The sequence below is a fragment of the Moschus berezovskii genome, chromosome 6 (assembly GCF_049115385.1).
Source record: "Moschus berezovskii isolate FMDL1 chromosome 6, NW_MosBer_1.0, whole genome shotgun sequence".
Classification (NCBI taxonomy): domain Eukaryota; kingdom Metazoa; phylum Chordata; class Mammalia; order Artiodactyla; family Moschidae; genus Moschus; species Moschus berezovskii.
The window spans coordinates 92,701,011-92,726,125 of NC_142465.1; positions in this window are offsets into that span (position 1 = coordinate 92,701,011).

Genomic DNA, 25,115 nt, shown 5'->3' on the forward strand with positions numbered 1-25,115 from the left:
TACAGGGAGCCTCAGATTTTTGATTGTCCATGTTTTGTTCATGGACAAGTCTATTCCAGAAACTGGGATTGTCAGCTTTACCTAAGTGACATCGACAGATATATACTTTAAGCGTGTATTTTATTATTTAAAAATTTTACTTATTTTTGGCTGTGCTGAGTTCTTTGTTGCTGCACAGGCTTTTCTCTTGGTTGCAGGGAGTGGGGGCTACTCTCCAATTTTGGTGCATGAACTTCTCATTGCAGTGGTTTCTGTTTTTGCAGAGCACGGCCTCTAGGGCACTTGGCTTCAGTAGTTGTGGCAAGTGGGTTCTGTAGTTGCGGTTCCCTGGGTACTAGAGCACAGGCTCAGAAGTTGTGGTGCATGGGCTTAGTTGCTCCACAGCATGTGGGATCTTCCCTAGTCAGGGATTGAACCTCTGTCTCCTGCATTGGCAGGCAGATTCTTTATCACTGAGCCACCAAGGAAGCCCTAACATGGACAGGTATTAAACGATGCTTGACTTTCCTTATGCTAGGACTTGAAGAAAAAAAACTAGAGACAGGGAAGATGGAAAACAGTTGACCGTTCTAAATGTGCTCATTGGAAATTCTAGGAAGAATGTTCTGATGTGTTTTGGTCCACAGTTTAAAAATGTTCTTAGAAATTCATCTCAATAGACAATCATTTAGTAGAACTTCTCAGAATTTGATACGTCATTTTCTCTTAGCTTTAATTTATAGTGCTCATGGCAGCCTCTCTGTATATATTTTCATTGTCATTTTAATTAATACTATTTGATTGAAAGGATTTGGTGTTTTGTTTTAATGAAAGAGGTTACTTTCTTATGCCATGAATATATCCATGCCACACTGCACTACTGTAAATGTTAAACATCTCATATTTTCTTGATAACTTTGGTAATCTTATAAGTTGATTTTAATGTTGTTTTCAACTTAACATCTATGGAAAAAGCATCTTCCGCATGCTTAAAGAATATGAGAACTGGCATCAAAGATACTCATAGGAGAACACTTAGACAATTTCATTTTCTGAGAAACACAGCAATCTTTTATATGCCAGCTCTAAAAAAAAATGGGCTTCCCTGGTGGCTCAGAGGTTAAAGCGTCTGCCTCCAATGCGGGAGACCCGGGTTCGATCCCTGGGTCGGGAAGATCCCCTGGAGAAGGAAACGGTAACCCACTCCAGTATTCTTGCCTGGAGAATCCCATGGAAGGAGAAGCCTGGTAGGCTACAGTCCATGGGGTCGCAAAGAGTCGGACACGACTGAGCGACGGGACGGACGGACGGAAGGCAAAATAATTGACAATATTTTTGCACAGAAGAAGACTTTTAGCAATTTGTTTTAGTGTTTGAGAAACTTAAGTCAAATCCAAAAAGTGATAATACTTTGTACCCAGCTAATGTTTTTGCTTTTGTATTTATATTATGGGAAATGTATTCTGCATAAGAAAGAAAGAAAGATCTCATATACCCTACTTCTTCCATTTTATTTTCCCCACTTATCTTCTCTTCCCTTTCCAACTCTGCCTCTTCTCCCCTTTTTACACTGCATTCTCCTTTTACCCTGATTTGTACTTTTCCTTTCCTTTCTCTTTCCTTTTTTAAAAAACTTTTTATTTCACATTGGCACATAGCCAATTAACAGTGTTTAGTGATAGTTTCAGGTGCACAGCAGAGTGAACCAGCCGAACATCTACATATGTCCATTCCCTGGTGGCTCAGTTCTAAGCCACCTACAATGAAGGAGCCACAGGAGACGTGGGTTTTATCTCTGGGCCATGGGAAGATTCCCTGGAGGAGGGCATGGCAACCCAGTCCAGTTTTCTTCTTTTGGCTCTGATGGTAAAGATCTGCCTGCAATGCAGGAGACCTGAGTTTGATCCCTGTGCCAGGAAGATCTCCTGGAGAAGGGAATGGCAACTCACTCCAGTATTCTTGCCTGGAGAATCCTATGGATAGAGAAGCCTGGCGGGCTACAATCCATAGGGTTGCAAAGAGTCAGACACGACTAAAGCAACTTAGCACACTTTCAACCCCAAACTCCCCTCCCATCCATGCCACAACATAACACTGAGCAGAGTCCCTTGTGCCATACAGTAGGTCCTTGTTGGTTATCCATTTTAAATACTATTTTTGTTCCTTTCTGTTTTTTCCCTTTGGCTTAGTTTCTTCACCTCTTAACAGTCTATTGAACAGCCAGCAATGGCTTTACTGTTTCTATATGAATGAGAGAACTGCTACAACTATTTAATTCTACTGACCGCAGATTTTTAATGCTCTTACCATTTATCTTTATGGGCCTTTCCAAAAGGTTTTTCACTAGTGAATAATCATATACAGAATTAAACTTTCTATGGTGGACACTGCTGATTATCCACAGAAGTCTGTTCTCCCTTATAGTAATTATTGCTAGAAATAAGTGCCCAGGTGCAATAAAATGTACATGGAGATGGGATCTAACAAGGTTTTACTTAATACTTTATTGTAATATGTTGACTTTGCATACAGTAAAATGTGCAGTTTTTGGTGTACAGTTCTATGTGTTGTGAAAGAGGAATAAAGTCATATAATCACCACCACTGGCTTCCATGGTGGGTCAGTGGTAAAGAACCCACCTGCCACTGCAGGAAATGGGGATTCGATCCCTGGGTTGGAAAGATCCCCTGAAAAAGGAAATGGCAACCCACTTCAGGATTCTTGACTGGGAAATCCCGTGGAGAGAGGAGCCTGGTGAACCTGGTGTGTCCATAGTGTCACGAAAGAGTTGGACATGACTTAGCGACTAAACAACAATAATCACTGCCATCACAATCAGGGAACATAATCGTTTCTTTACCTAAGAAAAGGTTTCTCATGCTACTCCTTTGTAACCAAGTACCATCCAGAACCCAAACCCACAACCAACGATCTGTCCTCTACCCTATGATTCTGCCTTTGCCATAATATTATATATTTGGAATTGTACAGTATGCAGCCTCTTAAGTATGATTTTTTAAATCTGGCATGATGCATTGAGGTTTACTCTTGTTTTTGTGGTATTAATAGCTTTTTTAAAAATATTGCTGAGTAATATTCATTTTTATGAATGTAATAGAGTTTACCACTCACCAGAAGACATTTGGGTTGTTTCCAAATTCTGGCAGTTATAAATTAAACTACTATGCACATCCTTGTACAGATTTTGAATGAACATAAGTTTGTATTTTTCTTGGATAAATATCTAGGAATAGGATTGCTGAATCACACAGTAAGTGTATACCTGGTGGTGGTGGTTTAGTGGCTAAGTGTCTGACTCTTAAGACCCAGTGGACTGTAGCTCACCAGGCCCCACTGTTCATAGGATTTCCCAGGCAAGAATACTGGAGTGGGTTGCCATTTCCTTCTCCAGGGGATCTTCCTGACCCAGGGATCAAATCCAAGTCTTCTGCACTGCAGAAGGAACCAAGGAAGTTCAGAGTGTATACTTAGCATTATAAGAAAATGCAAACTGTTTTCCCACGTGACAGTACCATTTTGGATCCCCATTTATCACATGTGAAACTTTTAATTGCTTTGCATACTCACCAGCATTTAGTATTGGTAATGGCTTTTAATTAAATTTATATAATTAATCAATTAAGCTATTTAACAGATGTGTGGTGATACTATAGTTTTAAATAAGTATTCATTATTCATAATGAATAATGATGACAAACATCTATGTGTTTATTTTCCATTTGTATTTCTATTTTGTTAAAGTGTCTATTGATATCATTTGTCATTTTTGAAAAACTGAAATGTTTGTTTTCTCATTCCTAAGTTTTGAAAGTTCTTTATTCTAGATACCAGTTTTTTGTCAGTAATGTTTTCTCAAATATAAATATTTTCTCAAATTCTGTGGATTTTCATTTCATTCTCTTTATAGTGTCTGTCAGAGATGGAAATACTGTAAATTTGATGAAATACACTTTATCAACTTTTTTAAAAAATGACTTAGCGACTAGATCATCAGTATTTTGCAAACTTGCTATTCATTTATTAGTTCTAGGTGCTTTTTTATAGCTTCCTTTGGAATTTCTATGTAGATAGTTATGTAATCTAAAAGTAGAGAAAATTTTATTTGTTCCTTTCTTACCTGCAAGCTAGTTATTCTTTTACTGTTTTATTGCACTGGTTAGAACTTCCAGTATAATACTTCATAGGAAGGGTGGAAGTAGATATCCTTACTTCATTATTGATCTTAGCAGCAAAATTTTTAGTCTTATCAATAAGTGTTAGGTAGAATGTAGGGTTTTCTGAGTATTTTTGTAGATGTTCATTATCAGTGGCAAAGCATTCAATCATTCATCATTTAAGTGGGAGGCAGAATACAGGTTTTGTGTAGATATATTTTATTAGGTTAACGAAGTTTGTATTCCTAGTTTGCTAAAGGTTTATATCATGAATGGATGTTGAATTTTGTAAATTGCTCGCTTTCTGTATCTGTTGAGATAACTTTGTAGTTTTTCTTCTTCTAAAGTTATGAAATACATTGATCGTTATCCTTGAATTCTTAGGAAACAGCCACTTGGTCATGATGTATTATCCTTTTAACACATGGTAGGATTCTATTTACTAATATTTTGCTGAAAAGTCTTGTGTTTGTATTCTTTTTTAAATTTATTTTTGATTATTCTTGATGGATAATTTTATCTAGTCTTTATTTCTTGTAATGTCTGTGTGTGGTCTTGGTATTAGGTAGTGCTGGAGTCATAACATAAGCGGAGATGTGTTTCTTCCTTTTCTTTTTCCTGAGGAGATTATATAGAACTGGTGTTATTTCCTCTTTGAATACCTGGTAGAATTTGACAGTCAAACACTTTGTATATGGAATTTTTGTTTTAGTTGTTTCTTTTTGAGTGAGTTTTAGTAGTTTTTCAAAGAATTTTGAAAATTCATTTAAGGGATTATTTTATTTTATCCACATTTCATATTATGGTCATAGAGAAACTGGTAGTGTTTGCTGTTTGTCTTTTTAGTGTCTACATGGTCTATAGTAATAGTTCTTCTTTCTTTTCTGTCATTAGCAATGTGTATCTTCTCTGTTTTTCCCTGAGAGGCCTATCATTTTTATAATTTGATTCAAGTAATTGGCTTTTAGTTTTATTTATTTTTTCCTAAACTCCAATACTTTGGCCACCTCATGCGACGAGTTGACTCACTGGAAAAGAGTCTGATGCTGGGAGGGATTGAGGGTGGGAGGAGACGGGGACGACAGAGAATGAGATGGCTGGATGGCATCACCGAGTCGATGGACATGAGTTTGAGTGAACTCCGGGAGTTGGTGATGGACAGGAAGGCCTGGTGTGCTGTGATTCATGGGGTCTCAAAGAGTCGGACATGACTGAGCGACTGAACTGAACTGAACTGAACTGAAAAGTCTAAGTCACTGATTTCCGCTTTTTTTCTGTTGTTATTTTCTTTGTTTTGAATTCAAAATTTGGTCTTCATTTTTTAGTTTCTTTAAGTGGAATCTTAAATGACTAATTTGAGACATTGTTTCTAGCACAAACTCTTAATTAATTATATTTATATCAAATGTAAATAGTCTAAGCACATTATATATCTATCTATATATAATATATCATTTCAGTCGCAGAGTCGTGTCTGACTCTTTGCAACCCCATGAATCATAGCACGCCAGGCCTCCCTGTCAATCACCAGCTCCTGGAGTTCACTCAAACTCAGGTCCATCGAGTCGGTGATGCCATCCAGCCATCTCATTCTCTGTCGTCCCCTTCTCCTCCTGCCCCCAATCCCTCCCAGCATCAGAGTCTTTTCCAGTGAGTCAACTCATTGCATGAAGTGGCCAAAGTATTGGAGCTTCAGCTTCAGCATCAGTCCTTCCAATGAACACCCAGGACTGATCTCCTTTAGAATGGACTGGTTGGATCTCCTTGCAGTCCAAGGGACTCTCAAGAGTCTTCTCCAGCACCACACTTCAAAAGTGTCAATTCTTCGGTGATCAGCTTTCTTCACAGTCCAACTCTCACATCCATACATGACCACAGGAAAAACCATAGCCTTGACTAGACGGACCTTGGTTGGCAAAGTAATGTCTCTGCTTTTTAATATGCTCTCTAGGCTGGTCATAACTTTCCTTCCAAGGAGTAAGCGTCTTTTAATTTCGTGGCTGCAATCAGCATCCGCAGTGATTTTGGAGCCCATAAAAACCAAAGTCTGACACTGTTTCCACTGTTTCCCCATCTATTTCCCATGAAATGATGGGACCAGATGCCACTAATTCCTGATTTAGTAGCCCACTACAAATTTTGATATGTTGTGTGTTCATTTTTATTCAGTTTAAATGACTTTTAAACTTTTCCACAACTTGCTTAACCCTTACAGCATTTAGAAGCAAGTTGTTTAATTTTCATTTGTAGGAGGGAATTTTCCATATATCTTTCTATTATTGACTTTTCCCTAGACTTCCCAGTAAGTACAGCTAAAAATCCTGGACAGCATATCGAAAGCAAACAGAGAAGACTTTGAAAGACAGAGAGAAAGAAGGAAGACTAGGGGCTCGGCATTGTCACCGGCAGAGTTCCTTCCTGATACTGTTGCTGTTGTTGATTAATATCCCCTGGCCTGGGTGCTGCAGAAGAAAACGTGGAAACACCAAGGTAATGATGATTAGTTGCTCAATAGTGTCCAACTCTTTGTGACCCCTTGGACTGTAAACCGCCAGGCTCCTCTGTCTATGGGATTCTCCAGGCAGGAATACTGGAGTGGGTAACCATTCCCTTCTCTAGGGGATCTTCCCAACCTCGGGATCGAACTCGGGTCTCCTGCACTGTAGGCAGATTCTTTACCAGAATCTGAGCAACCAGGGAAACCCTTACTTTACCACTAGCACAAATGTGTATAGCAAAAAATCTTTCAAGAAAAACTGACTCTCTCTAGCCAAAGGACCAAGAAGGTGGAAGATGAGCAAGAAAGAAATCTGTTAGCTGCTAACAACCCTAATGCAACCCACTAAAACCCTGAATAAATAGTTGCCATATGTTCTTCTTCCAAGGCTGAGGAGGCTAGAGTTCACCCTCACCCAGCTGTAATGACTCTCCTCACCTCCTCCCCCTGCCTGCGGTATCAGTAGAGAGCATGGGGACACGGACTTCAGTGTCCACCTGGGAGTAATGGGGAAGTTCCACTTCTCCCCAACTGGCCTGGTGTTAAACATCTGCTAAATCAGAGGTTTAAATGAGTCTCATGTCAATACTGAACATGTCCAGAATACTACCAGAATCACTCATCCTAAGAATCAGTAAAACCATAATATATAAGTGTGTGTGTGCATGTGTTTTAGCCACTTGGTTGTGTCCAAACTCTTTGTGACCCCATGGACTGTAGCTCACTAGACGACTCTGTCCTGGGAATTCTCCAGGCAAGAATACTGAAATGGGTTGCTATTTTTTTGGTCCTCTGGAAGGAAAAAAGATTTCTCTTTGAGTTTTTGTTATCTTATTTGCTGTGCAGTGGGCCACCCTTGGGTCAACGTAGGGTGATAAGGGGAGGAAAAAATTTAAAAATTCACTATCATACAGATTATTTGATTCTTCTTCCCAGTCTCCCTGCTACTTTTTAATTTTTAAAGCTCTCAGGAGGGCACTTTTGTGTCTTGTCCAGAGTTGTAATTGGGCTAGAGTAGATGGCCAGAGTGGAAATCTAAACACATTTTGAAGCTAAGTTGTTAGTCAACCTGCCCTAGGTTTGAAGTTGTGAAAGATCTGTGACAAATTACCTGGCGCAAATCTTACCTATGAAATTTGGACTCTAAAATTTTGACTTGTTTTTGGTCTATGTCTGTTTTGCAAATAAGATCATCTATATGTGGAATCTAAAATTTTGACTTTTGAGGAATTGGTAAAATACATTGAGAAGGAGAGGCAAAATAAGGAATAAGTGGCCAGAAATACAGTCCTCTGATTACAGCAAATTGCTTTCATGAAAATTAAACCCCTGATGGGGCTAAGGGAAAAAAAAAACAATGTCAGACAACATAAAGCAGTTCTTCAGAAACCAAAAGGAAATGTACTGACTCTGCACATTACCAGATTGCACATTATTGCTAGCTGGGAAGAGAAAAACTCCTTCCGTACAGGTGACCAGCTTGCCTAAAAGGTCTTGTCAAGTTCATTCTATTTGTTCCAGCTTGGATAAATTTAAATTCATTAGTACTGTTGGGGAGTGGAAGAAGGATGTGTGAGGAGGGTGCTGAGTTTGCTCTACCCAAGTGGTGAAAGAAAAGATGATTGACTTGAGTCCTACGGGAGGGGTCCAAGGCTATATGCTATGGCTAAACTAAATAGCCTTGGGTGATACAGTTATAGCATACTGGTGAATGATGTACTGCAGCACTTGTTCTGTAGAGCTAGGAAAAATCAGGAGACCAAAAACAAATCTTTAGGGATATGGTGATTTACAATGTGAAGAACTAGCATTATGACAAAAATATTATTTGGAAAGTGAGAAACAAAAGAACCATATCAAAAAAAAAAAACAATAAAACCTCCTAAATGCAAAAACCTGTAGTGGCATTACCTATGTACCTGAGTGCATAGTTGGAGTAAATACACTTGTGAATGAAGGGCGTTGCCATTGTGTGCAATATCTGTTGTTTGATTTTAATTGGTCATATTAATTATGGATTTTTAGAATTGCCTACACTCTCCTCCCTGCTAAATACTAAACAATACCAAGACCTAAGAAAATAACAAGGACTTTCAGTTTTAATTTTTAAATGTTTTAAATTTTAATTTAAATATTTTAAAGGATATTAATTCTCAGCAACTTGCTCTGCAACCATCCTCTCTAGTCTGTGAGGCAAAAAAAAATACAAAAACAGGTGACTCATGGAGATGAAGTGCTGTTTATTGTGATTAAAGCAAGTAGTTCTGCTGATCACTCCTGCTGTGTCACATGTGTGGAAAGCTGCTCAGAAAATGCAGTAAGCTGACTGGGATGTTGTTATGCTGCTGCTGCTGCTAAGTCACTTCAGTCGTGTCCAACTCTGTGTGACCCCATAGACGGAAGCCCACTAAGCTCCCCCATCCCTGGGATTCTCCAGGCAAGAACACTGGAGTGGGCCCTCTCCAATGTGTGAAAGTGAAGAGTGAAAGTGAAGTTGCTCAGTCGTGTCCGACCCTTAGCGACCCCACGGACTGCAGCCTACCAGGCCCCTCCATTCATGGGATTTTCTAGGCAATAGTACTGGAGTGGCTTGCCATTGCCTTCTCCGGGGATGCTGTTATAGTCTTGGCTAATACTTTCTTTACTGTCCCAGTCTTAGAAGCAAGTCACGCAAAGTTCTCCTTTTACGTAGAACTCACTGATATACATTCACCATCCTCTCCCAAGGGTTATTGAATTTTCCAGTGTCTTTTGACAACCTGGGGAGGTTTAGCCCAACCACAGTCAAAGGCTGTGAATATATGCATTAATGATCATATAAAGGTTTCCCTCTCAGAGAAGGAAGACCCCAGGATTTGAAAACAGCACTGGTACATATGACTAGTTGAAGATGGTTAATATAAGTGGCTAACACACAGAGCTGAGCTCATCAGTTAAATGACACAGAGCTGAGTTCATCACCTAAACGCCTGGAAATTCCTTGGGTTGGAGACCATGAGAGGCCACCCAAGGCAGGGAAGAAACTGACGTATTTGCCAAGCCCTGCTAATAAGATAGTCTTCGCGGGTGGCGCTAGTGGCAAAGAACCCACCTGCATTGCAGGTTAGCCGTAAAAGACACAGGCTCAATCCCTGGGTTGGGAAGATCCCCTGGAGGAGGAAACAGCAACCTACTCAAGTATTCTTGCCTGGAGAATCTCAAGGACAGAGGAGCTAATAAGATACAGAACTTATGGGGCACTTTGGGTTTGGGGGGACACCGTTGACTGTTCCTGAGCATCTTGCAAGCACTAATATATTAAATGACAAGAAAGAAATCTGAAGATCCAAAGCAAAACCAGGCTTTTTGAGAGACTTGCAGAGGAGGGTTGTAGCCTCAAGTAGTACCATTTGGATTAGCCTAATACACAGATAATTGTGGAGGCTTTTACTATCTAAATACACACAGACTAGTCTCTTGCAGAAGTCTTTAACACTACGCTTCCCTGCCCAAGTGATAGTTGCTGAAATATTGGATTCAAGGTTCCCTGATGCTGAAAAGAGATACAACTCTTGAGAGATAATTATCAGCCTTTTACTGGGCATTAATGGATATGTTCCTGCCACTCAGGGATTTAAAATAATTCTGAGATTCGAAATACCTTCATGTCTTGGGCAATGTCAGAATCATGCCATTTAGAAACAAGCAGCTCAGAAGAGCTCAGTATTAAAATGGAAATGATATATATAGGAATATCCCACAGACTATGGCCCTGGGGATGTATTAAAACATTGCATCCATAATTATATCACCACCCATAATTATATAGCCAACCACAGGAGCCTCCCAAACTGGCAGCTCTTAGTGCTAAATGATTTGAATCATCGGTTTCTCTTGTTAAAGCAAAGTCAGTTTCCTGATTTACTGATAGAAGTTTCCAAAGTGGAGAATGCTTTGCAGTCTAGAAATTTGTCCCATTTGATCAGTGGGTCAGAAGACCTGGGCTGCTAAAGCAAGGGGGAGTTTGAACAGCCGTTGAAATTGAGGGCAATATATCTGTGATACAGCAAGATCTTGGTCTTACTAAGATCTTAATGTATAGTCAGGCAATGCTTTGTGGAGAATGTAATTATGAAAATTCCTATAGGAATTCCAAGGATGAATTGAAGTGGCCTATGTAGATGCCAATGAGGGAAGCCCAGTGGGTGCCTCAGAAGGGGACTGGAATGTAGAACTGTCATTGTCCAGCCCCTGAAAATAGCTACCCAGATACATGAACTGAGCTGCATGAAGATGCTCAAGTTATGAAATGTCGGTGAAAACATGACAAATTCCTTTGCCTCCTCCTGAAGCTGCTAATGAACTAAAAGACATGAAGATGCTCAAGTTATGAAATGTTGGTGAAAACATGACAAATTCCTTTGCCTCCTCCTGAAGCTGCTAATGAACTAAAAGATGGTAGAAAACGTCAAGAAGAAAAGATGGCTGAAGACGGCTTTGGATAAGAGTCTCTGAGTTCAAGAGCCAGCATTTAGCCAACAAGTGGATAGTAGGACTCTCATGAGTAGACCTAGCTGGCTTCCAGTGGGTCCTCAGAGTTGGTCTGTGTTTCCCCAGTGACCTCAGCAATGGCTGAGAAACTCATTTAAGGTATGGGGCACCAGCTATGCATTAGCTGGTCCCCAGGACCAGAGTTCATTGGACCAAAGTATGCATTTAGTTGCTGGTTATGTACAGAACTGGACTAAAGAAAGTAATAACATGTGGACAGATGTCCCTGAACCACACACAGAGTAGAAGTTTGGTTGAGAGCTAGAATGACCAATTAAAGCACCTAATAACAAACCTGGGGGTGATAAGGCAAGAAAAGATGGCTGACTCATATGGATGAATGCGTGTTTCATCTGATTATATGGGTAGTAAATGGGAGACACCTTTGGACAAGTTTCTGGAATGCGTATTGGGAAGAAAGGAGTGGAATTTGATGCACTCACAATTCTGCTTTCTTCCTGTCTCATAACATTTTTTTCTTGTTTTCCCTCATTCAAATGGGCTGGTTCTGAGACTGCTCTTGTGGGTCTGGAAAAGGAAAATAGTATTCAGAACACTATTTTTTAAAAGAGAAATGTTTTTAAAAATTATTTGTTTACTGTTGGCTGCACTAGATCTTTGTTGCTCTGTGCGGACTTTCTCTAGTTGGAGCAAGTGGGGGCTACTCTCTAGCTGTGGTGCGTGGGCTTCTCATTGTGGTGGCTACTCTTGCTGCAGAGCACAGGCTTGAGGCACGTGGGCTTCAGCAGTTGTGGCTCCCAGGCTCTGGAGCTCAGGCTCAGTAGTTGTGGCACAAGCAGTTTGTTGTCCCGCAACATGTGGGATCTTCCTGGACCAGGGATCAAACTCATGTCTCCTGCCCTGGCAGGCTGATTCTTAACCACTGCACCACCAGGGAAGTCCCAGAACACTGTTTTATTTGCTTTGAATTTGACTAGGTGTATTCTTAAGGGAACAGTGAGGTGGGTGGCATGTCATGTGCTTAAACCAGACTAGTGGTGGAAACAGGCTCATCACCCTTACTCTAACTCTAGTCCTGTTTTTTCAGCAAGGACAGAAGAGGAAACTCTGGCAAGGCTGTGCCTGCAGCCTGCTCTATGGTTAGGCAGGAACTCTCAGCCAGGAAGGCTGAAAAAAGGTAATAAATGAAAGCAAATGGAAACTGCAGGGGATGGAAAGGAATTAGGTAGCTGGGTGATGATGCTAGGAATAGGCATCATCACATTTTTCCTGGGAGAACATTCTCAGAACAAGAGAATCAATACTCGTAGCTGTTTCAGATGTACTGTTGAGTCATAACCAAGGCTAGGCAAAGCCCCCAGATTTGTTTTCCCCTGAGAAGGAGAACTGGACTGAAGCCATACTATAAGATTCATCTGAAGAATGTACTTGGGAAACTTGGAGAAAAGCTTAATCAACAGCATCTTATGATGACTCATTTGAATGAGAGCAGGTTGCAAGTGCCATTTGGGTGATGTTCTATTGATTGTGTTTATTGTATTGAATCTTTTGTGGTTTTAAAAGACACCTATCTTTGAACTGGAAGAGGAATCACAGGTTTAGCATCTATAGCTGATACCATGGCTTGCTGTGAACCAAGATGACAGCCTGCTGAGGCAACTGGGTATGATGGGAGATAATTTGCTGCCTGCCTTAGATATCAGGATCTACTTTGTTCTTTCAACAATACCAGATGTGAATGCAGATAGAGTGATTTACAAGCCTGTCTTGATAGAATCGGGATGATCCTCCAGAGGGCGAATACTGGTTTGATATGATTATCATATATCATTGGTAATTTATGCCTGGAACTTCAAAAAGAAAAATTATGGAGAGTTTTACGGTTTACTCAAAATGAACTGTATCTAGGAGTTTCATAGGCTCAATGAACACAACTTCTGAATGTCACTCAAACCACAAACATATGGTGGGAAACATCTGTTGTGCCCTAATTAATATTGGCCACAGTCTACCAAGAGGGACTTTCGGGTTTGGGGCATTGGATTTGGTACATGAAGACAAGTGGAGATGGGGGTGGTATTATGATAGAAAAGATCTGTTAAGCTGGAAAATGATAACTAGTGAGATAGCTACAGGCTTGGCATTGGGTCTGGAAAGATGAAGCAATAGGAGAACGGACTTCCCTTATTTCTAATCTGATGGAGGGCCAGGCTTGATAACATCTCTGCGGGAAGGCATGAACCTTGGCATGTTGCTTACAACAGAATGTGATATACTTAAAAGGGCAGTGCCCAAGGGTACAATGGAGGTTGAGACTGGGGCGGGGACATTTGCAGAAAAACTGAACCCAGCCTAAGCTATGGCAAGATATCACTGGAAAGTAGGTTCTTATTTTTGGTTCCATTACACCATGGTGCCATAAATTAAAAAGATATTTATATTCCCTGTGGCATATGTTGGTTAGATTTTGACAAGGATCATTGTTGACCACACAGAATAGCAGGCCCGAACTCCAAACCTTACGAAATTGAATCTGCATTTTAACAAGACCCCCAGATGAACTGTATGTGCATTAAAGTTTGGGAGACACTGGAATAGGCTTTTTTTAATCCTTCTTATGGTATAGGATTGCTTCTATTTCTATCAGTAGATCTGAAAGAATAACTAGGGACTTTGCCTGGTTTTAATATTTGTGTGTGTGTGTACTCAGTTGTTGAGTCGTGTCTGACTCTTTGCAACCCCATGGTCTGTAGTCCGCCAGGCTCCTCTGTCCATGGAATTTTTCAGGCAAGAATACTGGAGTGGGTTGCCATGCCCTCCTCCAGGGGATCTTCCCAATCCAGGGATCAAACACACGTTTTTTTGTGCCTCCTGCATTGGTAGGTGGGATTCTTTACCAATAGCGCCACCTGGGAAGCTATATTGTCTAGTGTAAAAGAGACTTGTCAAGTGCCAAGTGTTTATCCTTTCCCTTTTTTATCAGCTTCCCTTGTGGCTCAGCTGATAAAGAATCCACCTGCAATGCAGGAGACCTGGGTTCGATCCCTGGGTTGGGAAGATGCCCTGGAGAAGGAAAAGGTTACCCACGCCAGTATTCTGGCCTGGAGAATTCCGTAGACTGTATAGTCTGTGGTGTCGCAAAGAGTCGGACATGACTGAACAACTTTCACACACTCACTCAAATGTCTATCCACAATGCCGAGGTTAAGTTTTTCTTGCTTCATTTCACCCAAACATCTCTATCGGTAGATGGTTGGGGACAGCTCTGAGTTTCACTCAGACCACAAATACACAGTGGGAATATCTGTTGTGCCCAGATCAATACTGGCCACAGTATACTAAGAGGGACTTGTGGGTTTGTGGAGTTAGACATAGCTACATCTAAATTCTCTCCTGGCTCCTTTGACCTCATCTTCCCACATTTCATTTTCATCTTACAACTTGTATTAGAGGTCTCCTGAGACACGGAACCAATGGAAAATACATGCATATATATATATATATATATAGCAATCATGCATATATATATATATATATATTCCTATATATAGGAATTGTCTTACATGATTATGGAGGCTGAGAAGTGCTGTGATCTTCCATCTGTCTGTAAGCTGGGGACACAGGAAGAAGTTGGTGGTATAATTCCAGTCTGAGTCTGAAGGCTGGAGAATCAGGGGAGTTGATGGTATAAATTCCGGTGCAATTGATGGTATAAATTCCGGTGCAAGATCAAAAGATGAATAATCCAGCTTGAGCAAGGAGGCAGAAAGACAGAAGGGAAAAATTCCTCCTTTCTCTGCTTTTTGTTCTGTTTTGGCTCTAAATGGATTGCATAATGCTTACCCATACTGGGGAGGCCAGTATATACTTTACTTTGTCCACTGATTTTGAAGGAGGAAGCACAACAGTCTATATCTTGAAAGCAGGACTCTGTCTTGGGCTGGACTGTGGACCTTGAGCTATACGCCCAGTATCTATGGAAATGACATACCAACCGGAAAACCAGGCCCCCAGAAGGAAGAGCCCCAGGACTCTCCATCGCCTAAAAGAATATCCTAATTATTTGTGTAACTGAATAAAATCATACATTCTATTATGCTTACTGGGGTATGACCACAGTTCAGTTCAGTTCATTTCAGTTGCTCAGTCATGTCCAACTCTTTGTGACACTGTGAACTGCATCATGCCAGGCCTCCCTGTCCATCACCAACTCCTGGAGTCCACCCATACCCATGTCCATTGTGTCAGTGATATCCAACCATCTCATCCTCTGTCGTACTCTTCTCCTCTTGCCCTCAATCTTTCCCAGCATCAGGGTCTTTACAAATGAGTCAGCTTTCCACACCAGGAGGCCAAAGTATTGGAGTTTCAGCTTCAACATCAGTCCCTCCAATGAATACCCAAGACTGATCTCCTTTAGGATGGACTGGTTGGATCTCCTTGCAGTCCAAGGGACTCTCAAGAGTCTTCTCCACCACCACAGTTCAAAAGCATCAATTCTTCGGCGCTCAGCTTTCTTATAGTCCAACTGTCACATCCACACATGACCACTGCAAAAACCATATCCTTGACTGGATGGACCTTTGTTGGCAAAGTAATGTCTCTGCTTTTTAATATGTTGTCTAGGTTGGTCATAACTTTCCTTCCAAGGAGTAAGTATCTTTTAATTTCAAGGCTGCAGTCACCATCCACAGTGATTTTGGAGCCCAAAAAATAAAGTCTGACACTGTTTCCACTGTTTCCCCATCTATTTCCCATGAAGTGATGGGACCAGAGGCCATGATCTTAGTTTTCTGAATGTTGAGCTTTAAGCCAACTTTTTCACTCTCCTCTTTCACTTTCATCAAGAGGCTCTTTAGTTCTTCTTCACTTTCTGCCATAAGGGTGGTGTTATCTGCATATCTGAGATGATTGATATTCCTCCGGGCAATCTTGATTCCAGCTTGTGCTTCCTCCAGCCCAGCATTTCTCATGATGTACTCTGTATATAAGTTAAATAAGCAGGGTGACAATATACAGCCTTGACATATTCCTTTTCCTATTTGGAACCAGTCTGTTGTTCCATGTCCAGTTCTAACTGTTGCTTCCTGAACTGCATGAAACCTTCCAGGTTTCTCAAGAGGCAGGTCAGGTGGTCTGGTATTCCCATCTCTTTCAGAATTTTCCACAGTTTATTGTGATCCACACAGTCAAAGGTTTTGGCATAGTCAATGAAGCAGAAATAGATGTCTTTCTGGAGCTCTCTTGCTCTTTCAATGATCCAGCAGATGTTGGCAATTTGATGACCACAGGTCTATTGATAACTGCCCACTGTTAACTACCTAGGTTAAGGCCTATGATCACAGGTTAACTTTGATCATATCTTTATTTTTCCTTTGTTCAGACTAGTTTCAAGGAAACTTACACACTTAGGGTATATAACGTTTTCACAAAAACTGGTCAGGGTCCTTGGCTAAGAGGAGACTCTGCTTTGGGCCCACCAGTGTAATAAACTGCACTCCACTATCTGCATTGTCCTTCTGAGTGAGTTTGTTTCCTGGAATGCATGGCTATAACAATTTCAACGCTAATCTCATGAAGAAACACCCTTACAGACACACCCAGAAATAAGGCTTAATTCTGGGCAACCTGTTAGATTGATAAAGAAAATTAACCATCACACAATCAAAGAAATTCTTTTGTTCTCCACCTTTTCTACGTTTGTCACTCCAATTTTAACTCTAGGTGCTGTGACTGTAAGAATAATTGTAGAATTTTAGAACTAGAGGGACATTCAAGATAAGCAGGCACAATTCCCTAATTTTAGAAGAGAGAACTATGTGGCCTAGAAAAATTAAGTGACTTTGTAATCTATTGTGGGTGGAATTTCATATAGTGTACATATTGACATTTAGGAAAAATAAATAAATTATGCCAGATGGAGTGGGCAGTAGTCTCCAATGGGTCTCATAAAATAGATTATCTTACAAAGTACACAAAGAATCTATTTGAAAAAGGCGCTGTGATAAAAATCACCCTAGGCCACTGAAACAGCATTCAATACAAGTTTCCCTCTGGATGTTTTTACTGACAGGAGCAAAGATATTGGACTATGGAAGGTGGTTAGGCTCACCACTATACCATCAACACCCTAAGGTATTTGATTCTGAAAGAGAGGAAATGTCTTTGCTTTAGGCTGTGAACTTGGGAATACTGACTTGTCTTGATAAACACTTTTTTCTGTTTCACAAGCACTTTGTATAACATAAAAGTCTGTCTTACGATATGGTAGTGGAATTATGGGTAGGAAAAGTCACTGAATACCGGTTTTATCTCCATTAATAACACAAAAGACGATTAGTGCCAAAAAGGATGGGATTTAAGCAGTGTGTGAACTGGGACTGTGTCTGTTTTGTTCATAGTTGTATTTTTATACCTACATAGTGGTTTGGCCTTGAAAGATAGCCTTTTATTTGTATTTGATGTTACTTAAGTCATTTAAAATTTAACTGAGGAGGGAAATCATGTAAATTTAATATATAGGTGGGAAGCGTAAGGTATAGTTCGGGCCGAAGCAGAAAAGAAGGAGAGATGACCTCAACGGAAGCAGGTTACCTTTATTCAGGCAAGGAGGGGCAACAGTTGGCCTAACAACCAGACTGAGAGCAAGAGGGATCAGGGAGGCTTCATATTGAAAGGGAGGTTTGTGGAAGCGATAAGAGAAACTTTAGTCAGGCGGGATGTTTTGGGTATTCTTTAGTTAAGATGGCATTTGTAGTTGGGAAGGGGGAAGATAAGTCCTCTGGGCAGAGGGTGATAAGTCCCTGGCACATGTAGTGGGTGGAAGGTTTCTGGACAGGGAGTGATAGGTCCTTGGTAGATACAACTGGCTTGGAGTATCAGGGCGGGACCTAAAGTTCAATTTCGTTTTCCCAGAAGTTAGATGATTCAGCAAGGGCCTTTGAGACTGTTGTTTTCTTTTCTAGGCCCAAAGACTCCTTCAGGAAGACAAAATGAAAATTCAAACCATGTTGAAATTGTTCTAGAAGCACTGCTAAAGGAGGTTTATAGATATTGGCATAAAATCAACCAGGGGAGATATGACCGTGGCTTGGAATATTGTGGGGAGAAATGAACATTCATGAAAAAGATGGGATTTGAAGATGGGCGAGATCTACACAGGCAGAATGTTAAATGAAGCTTGTATAAACAAAGTAAGCACAAGAAAAGTAGGAACATGAATAGAATAACTTGGTTGGAGGCAGTGTCTTGCATGGGAATACAAGTCTGAGAATAATGATTGGAACAATTATGGTGCATGCATCCTGCTCAACTATGGATTTGTTTAGACACACATACATGGAAACTGGGAGTCCTTGTTTAATGGCAGGATGACACAATTAAGAGTTTCTTAGAAATAAGCATGTCAATAGTCCACAAGATGGAGGAGCAAAAGGGCTGCAGGCAAGGATTAGTTTAGGAGATAAAATCAGAAGCAGACTCTTGGGAGCAACTCAGGAAGATTGGATTCGAAAGATACACAAAAAATTAGCCGAACTTAGTACCCATTAGATTGGAGAAGGAAATGGCAACCCACTCCAGTGTTCTTGCCTGGAGAATCCCAGGGATGGGGGAGCCTGATGGGCTGCCGTCTATGGGGTCGCACAGAGTCGGACACGACTAAAGCGACTTAGCAGCAGCAGCAGCAGCAGTACCCATTAGACGAGATACATTCACTAATGCTTCATTCTTTCTATCTGTAACCTAGGGACTTAGAATTTTCTTAAAGAAAGATGAATACCATATGTAGAGTTAATCAATAATATAGTCTTTTCAATGTGAACAGATTAACACACTTTTATTAGCAATCTCTGAAGGTATGGGGGAAGAATAATATCCCAATACCCTTCAGTTCTGCTGCTTAGGGTTACTCCATGAGGGAATTACCCCTTTTTAAAAAGTTTTTCTCAAGATATTTCTAGGCAGACCTTGAAAAAGAATAAAATGTTGTAAATTGTTGAGCCTTTATATGCCTCAGATTGCTCCATTGAAAAATGAGGATAACAACATATAAGCACCCCAGGAGCTATCCTGAGGATTAAATGAGTTAAAACATGTGAAATGTCCCACAAAGTGTCTCAGGATGTCTTAGCTCCCTTCCCCGACTCTTCCTCCTTTTTATATTTACTCCACCTGAAGTAGCCATTTTTGAAATCATGCAACTGTTATACCAAAATGGCATTTCATCCCAAATACAGTTTGTTAAAATTGTATAGTATCAAATAATTAACTATCAGCTCACAAAATTTTGATGTTTCATGACCAGATTTCTCAGACCACCTCAAAAGTACATACCACTTGAAGGAACATGTATTTTTTTTTATACACCATGGGTCAGGCCTTCCTCTGTTCTCATACTCAGTTCAGTTGCTCAGCTGTGTCTGACTCTGTGAATCCCATGGACTGCAGCATGCCAGGTTTCCCTGTCCATGACCAACTTCTGGAGCTTGCTCAAACTCATGTCCATTGAGTCAGTGATGCCATCCAACCATCTCATCCTCTGTTGTACCCTTCTCCTCCTGCCTTCAATCTTTCCCAGCATCAGGGTCTTTTCCAATGAGTCAGTTCTTCACATCAGGTGGCCAAAATATTGGAGTTTCATACTTTATTCTTTAGTTATTGGAGTCTCACACTTTATTCTCTTATATTCTGTGGCATTAGACCCTCTGGGGTTTCATTCCACCTCTCGGACCAGTCTGTTTCTAACTCTTCTACAGACTCACCCTCTTCTATCTGGCTGCCTGAATGCAGAGTATTCATCTCTCAATCCTGGACACTGTTTTCTCCTCTGTGTTTTCCTTCACTAAACAATTTCATCTATGTCAGCCTCTGCACACATGCATGCTAAGTCACTTCAGACTATAGCCCACAAGGCTCCTTGTCCATGGGATTCTCCAGGCAAGAATACTGGAATGGGTTGTCATGCCCTCCTCCAGGGGATCTTCCTAATCCCAGGATTGAACCTGCGTTCTTACGACTCCTGCATTGGCAGGCATGTTGTTTACCACTAGCACTACCTGGGAAGCCCCATGTAGGTCTCCAGTTCCCAAGTATATATTATGCCCAAACCTCTCCTCTGAGCTCCACATACAAATGGGTCCCTGCCTAGAATATATTTCTCCTTGGATTTCTCAAAGGCACCACAAATCCACATGTCCAAAACAAAACTTAAGTCCTCAGATCCAACTTGCTCCTTTTCTAGTATTTGCTGTCTTTAAAAATTGCACCTTTTATTATTTAGCCAGAAAACTATGAGTTATTCTCAATATATATCACTCTCATGTCTATTACCAAATTCATCACCAGCTGCCATCAATTTTACCTCCTAAATGTATCTCTAATCAACCCTCTTTTTTTTTTTTTAATATCTATTTGTTTATTTGGCTGCACCACGTCTTAGTTGCAGCATGGGGGATCTTCAATTTTTGTTGTGGCATGCAGCATCTTTCAGTTGTGGTATGTGAGATCTAGTTCCCTGACCAGGGAACAAACCTGTGCCCCCTGCATTGGGAGGGAAGTGCCCCTTGCAATGGACCACCAGGGAAGTCCCAGTTCTCTTTTCTTAATCTCCACTGCAAACATCCCAGACTCAACGATCTCCCTGAACATCCTTTGGCTCCTCTACTTAATTAATATTTTCTTTCTTTTAAGAATTTATTTTCTGTTTTACAAAGTGAATAAAGACATCAGGTAGTAGCTTAAAATAGTAAATGAATTTAAAAAACAAACACACAAATAAACAAATAAGTGCTCCCTGCTCCATCTATTATTCCTTACTCCACGTAAATCACTTTAAGCTCTTTTGTTAGATAATACTCCATTTTTCTAAATAATGTGCTTATGTTGCCTTTTCTTGTTCTCAAAAAAAAAGATTATGGATTAAATTCTCTCTGAGGATTTTGTTATTTTATACCCCCATTATACCTTACCCTTTTTTTTTTTGGTTAAGTTAGTATTTATTATTTATGTTATTAAGATTATGGATTGAGTGTATGAAAATGTTTCTTTTCTTGTATAACTTTTTACTTTGATCAGGAGTTAGTTATTACATTATTTTCACGTTGGCTTAGTTTTTTATGTACCTGTTCGTATTTCAACTCCAAACTAGTTAACACAAGTGTCTAATCTCAACACATTCAAACATAACAGGAGGTTGCTCAGTTTCTTTTTCTTTCCTTTCTTTCTTACTTTTCTTCTTCTTCTTATTTATTTATTTTTTGAGAACTCTTTTCTCAGACCCTCTGTATTCTGGGTCCAGTTTAGACTGGCTACTCTCTTTCCTTCTCTTTTCCAGTTCTCTACGGTTTTAACTGAGCACTCTGCTCTTCTCTTAGCATATTATTAATAGTTATACTTCTTTCGAAAAATTCTTTGTTACCGCAGAGATTGCAATACACATTTCTAGTTAATCTCAGTCCATTTTAAACAACGCTGTGCTGCTTCATGTGCAGTGCAGGTACCTCTGAGCAGAGTGTTTCCGGTTCCTCCCTCCTGATCCTTCCTCTGACATTGCTGGCCTTCATTCTACTTATTGGAGAAGGAAATGGCAACCCACTCCAGTGTTCTTGCCTGGAGAATCCCAGGGGCGGGGGAGCCTGGTGGGCTGCCGTCTATGGGGTCACACAGAGGCGGACACGACTGAGGTGACTTAGCAGCAGCAGCAGCATTCTACTTATACATCTGCTGTAAATACCCTATAAATTGTTATTGCTATTACTTTTAGCAATCATCTTTAGCTGCTGGGAAAGATTGGGGGCGGGAGGAGAAGGGGACGACAGAGTGAGATGGCTGGATGGCATCACCGACTCGATGGACATGAGTTTGGGTGAACTCCGGGAGTTGGTGATGGACAGGGAGGCCTGGCGTGCTGTGATTCATGGGGTCGCAAAGAGTCAGATACGACTGAGAGACTGAACTGAACTGAAAATAAGAATAAGAAAGATAAAAGGTTTTCATTGTACCTTCATTTATCCCTTCTCTGATGCTCTTCATTTCTTTATGTAGCTCTGAGTTTCTGACCTATACCATTTCCTTCTCTCAAAGAACTTGTATTAATATGTTCTGCAGGGTAGATCTACTGGTGATGAATTCCCTCATTTTTTGTCTGGGAAATTCTCTTTAATTTTTTCTTTTCACTTTTGAAGAATACTTTCACTGAGTATACAATCCTAGGTGACTTTTTTTTTCCCTCAACACTTTAAATATTTCACTACATTATCTTCTTTTTTTTTTGGTACATATATTTTTTTTAATTGGAGGCTAATTATTTTACAATATTATATTGGTTGGTTTTGCTACACATTGACATTAATCCGCCCCAGGTGTAGATGAGTTCCCCCTTCTGAACCCCCCTCCCACCTCCCTCCTCCCCTTATCCTCCCTCTGGGTCATCCCCACATACCAGCCCTGAGCAACCTGTAACATGCATCAACCCTGAACTGGCGATTCGTTTCACATATGATAATATACATATTTCAATGCCATTCTCCCAAACCATCCCACCCTCACCCTCTCCCACAGAGTCCCAAAGACTGTTCTATACATCTGTGTCTCTTTTGCTGTCTCGTATACAGGGTTATCATTGCTTGTATAGTTTCTGATGAGGAATTGGTTGTAATCCTTATTGTATTTCCTCTGTGTATAAGGCAATTTTTCTTCTTGTTGACTTATTTCAAGATTTTATGAGAAAATGTCTTTGATTTTTGTAGTATGTGATAAGTTTATATGCAGGTTTTTTTTTGTGTGTATATTTATCTGGCTTGGTGTTCGCTAAGCTTTCTGGATCTGTGGTTTGGTGTCTATTATTACTTTTGGAACATTCTGAACTATTATTACTTCAAGTATTTCTTCTGTTCCTTTCTCTCTTAGTTTTCTTTCTGATATTCCAATTAAACGTATTTAACACCTTTTAAAAAGTTGTTTTTGGCTATTTGTTTTTTCTTCTAGTTTTATTGAGATATAATTGACATACTTCACTGTACAAGTTTAAGGTGTACAGCATAATGATTTGACTTATATGCATCATGAAATGATTATCAAAATAAGCTTAGTGAACATCCATTATCTCATATAGAAACAAAACTAAAGATAAAGAAAAAATTTTCCTTGTGATAAGAACTCTTAGGATTTACTCTTTAAATCACGTTCACGTATAACATATAGCACTGTTAATTAAATTTACCATGGTGTACATTATATCCCTAGTATACTTATTAATCTAATAACCACAAGTTTGCACAATTTAACCACCTTCATTCAATTATTCTCTCCCCACTCTGGAATCTGGTAACCAAAAATCTGATCTCATTTTATAGGAGTTTGTTTGTTTTTGAGGTGTAACTGATCTATAACATTATGCTAGTTCCTGTTATAAAACATAGTGATTTGATACTTCTATATATTTCTATACAAAAATCACTTTGATATATCTAGTTACAATATGTCTCCATACAAACATATTGCATAATTATTGACTATAATCACCACAGTGTACATTTCACACTCATGATTCATATATTTTGTAACAAAGTTGTATCTCTTAATCTCCCTTACCTATTTCTTTCCTCCCTTGACCCCCTCCCCTCTGGCAACCAACCACCTGTTCATTTTTCATATCTATGACTCTGTTTCTATTTTATATTTATTCATTTGTTTTTTAGACTCCACATGTAAGCAAAATAATATAGTATTTGTCTTTCTTTTATGATTGATTTCAGTTGGCATAATTCTCTCTAGGTCCATCATGTTGTTGCAAATGGCAAGATTTCCTTCTTTTTTTAATTCCATAGCATATATGCATATATATTACATCTTCTTTATTTATTCATCTATCAGTTGACACTTAGGTTCTTCCATATCTTACCTTTGTAAATAATGCTGCAGTGAACATAGGGGTGCATATAGCTTGTCTAATTAGTGTTTTGGTTTTCTTCAGATCTATACCCAGATGTGGATTTGCTGTATCAGATTGTAGTTATATTTTTAATATTTTGAGGAATCTCCATACTGTTTCCCATTGTGATTGCATCAATTTATATTTTCACTAGTGGTGTGTGAGTGTTCTCTTTTCTCTACATCCTTGCCAACACTTGTTATATGTAGACTTTTTAACAATAGTAATTTGACAGATATAAGTTGATATCTCATTGTAGTTTTGATTTGCATTTCCCTGATGACTAGTGATGTTGAGCATCTTTTTGTATGCTCGTGGGCCATCTCTATGTCTTCTTTGGAAGAAAAGTTTATTCAAATCCTCTTCCCATTTTTTTTTACTTGAGTTACTTATTTGTTTGGTGTTGGGTTATATGAGTCTTTGTATATTTCGGATATTAATTCATTGTCAGATACATTGTTTGCAAATATCTTCTCCAACTCAGTAGATTGCCTTTTCATTTTGTTGATAGTTTCCTTTGCTGTGCAAAGCTTTTTAGTTTGATGTAGTTCCACTTGCTTATTTTTGCTTTTGTTTCACTTGCGTGAGGAAACATCCAAAAATATACAGCTTAATACTGATGTGAAGGAGAATACTGCCTATATTTTATTCTAGAAGTTTTATATTTGGGTCTTAGATTTCAAGACTTTAATCCATTTTGAGTTTACTTTGCATATAGTGTGAAACTGTAGTGCAGTTTGATTCTTTTGCATATAGATATCCAGTTTCTCAACCCCATTTATCAAAGATACTGTCTTTTCTTCATTGTATATTCTTGCCTCCTTTGTCATAGATTAATTGCCCATATAAGTGTAGGTCCACTTCTGGTCTCTCTATTCTGTTCCAATTAATCCATGTGTCTGTTTTTGTGCCAGTACCCTGCTGTTTTGATTATTGTAGTTTTGTAGGATATTTTGAAATCAGGTTGCATTATACTTCCAGCTTTCTCAAGATTGTTTTGGCTCTTTGGGGTCTTTGCGCTTCCATATATTTTAAAATTAGT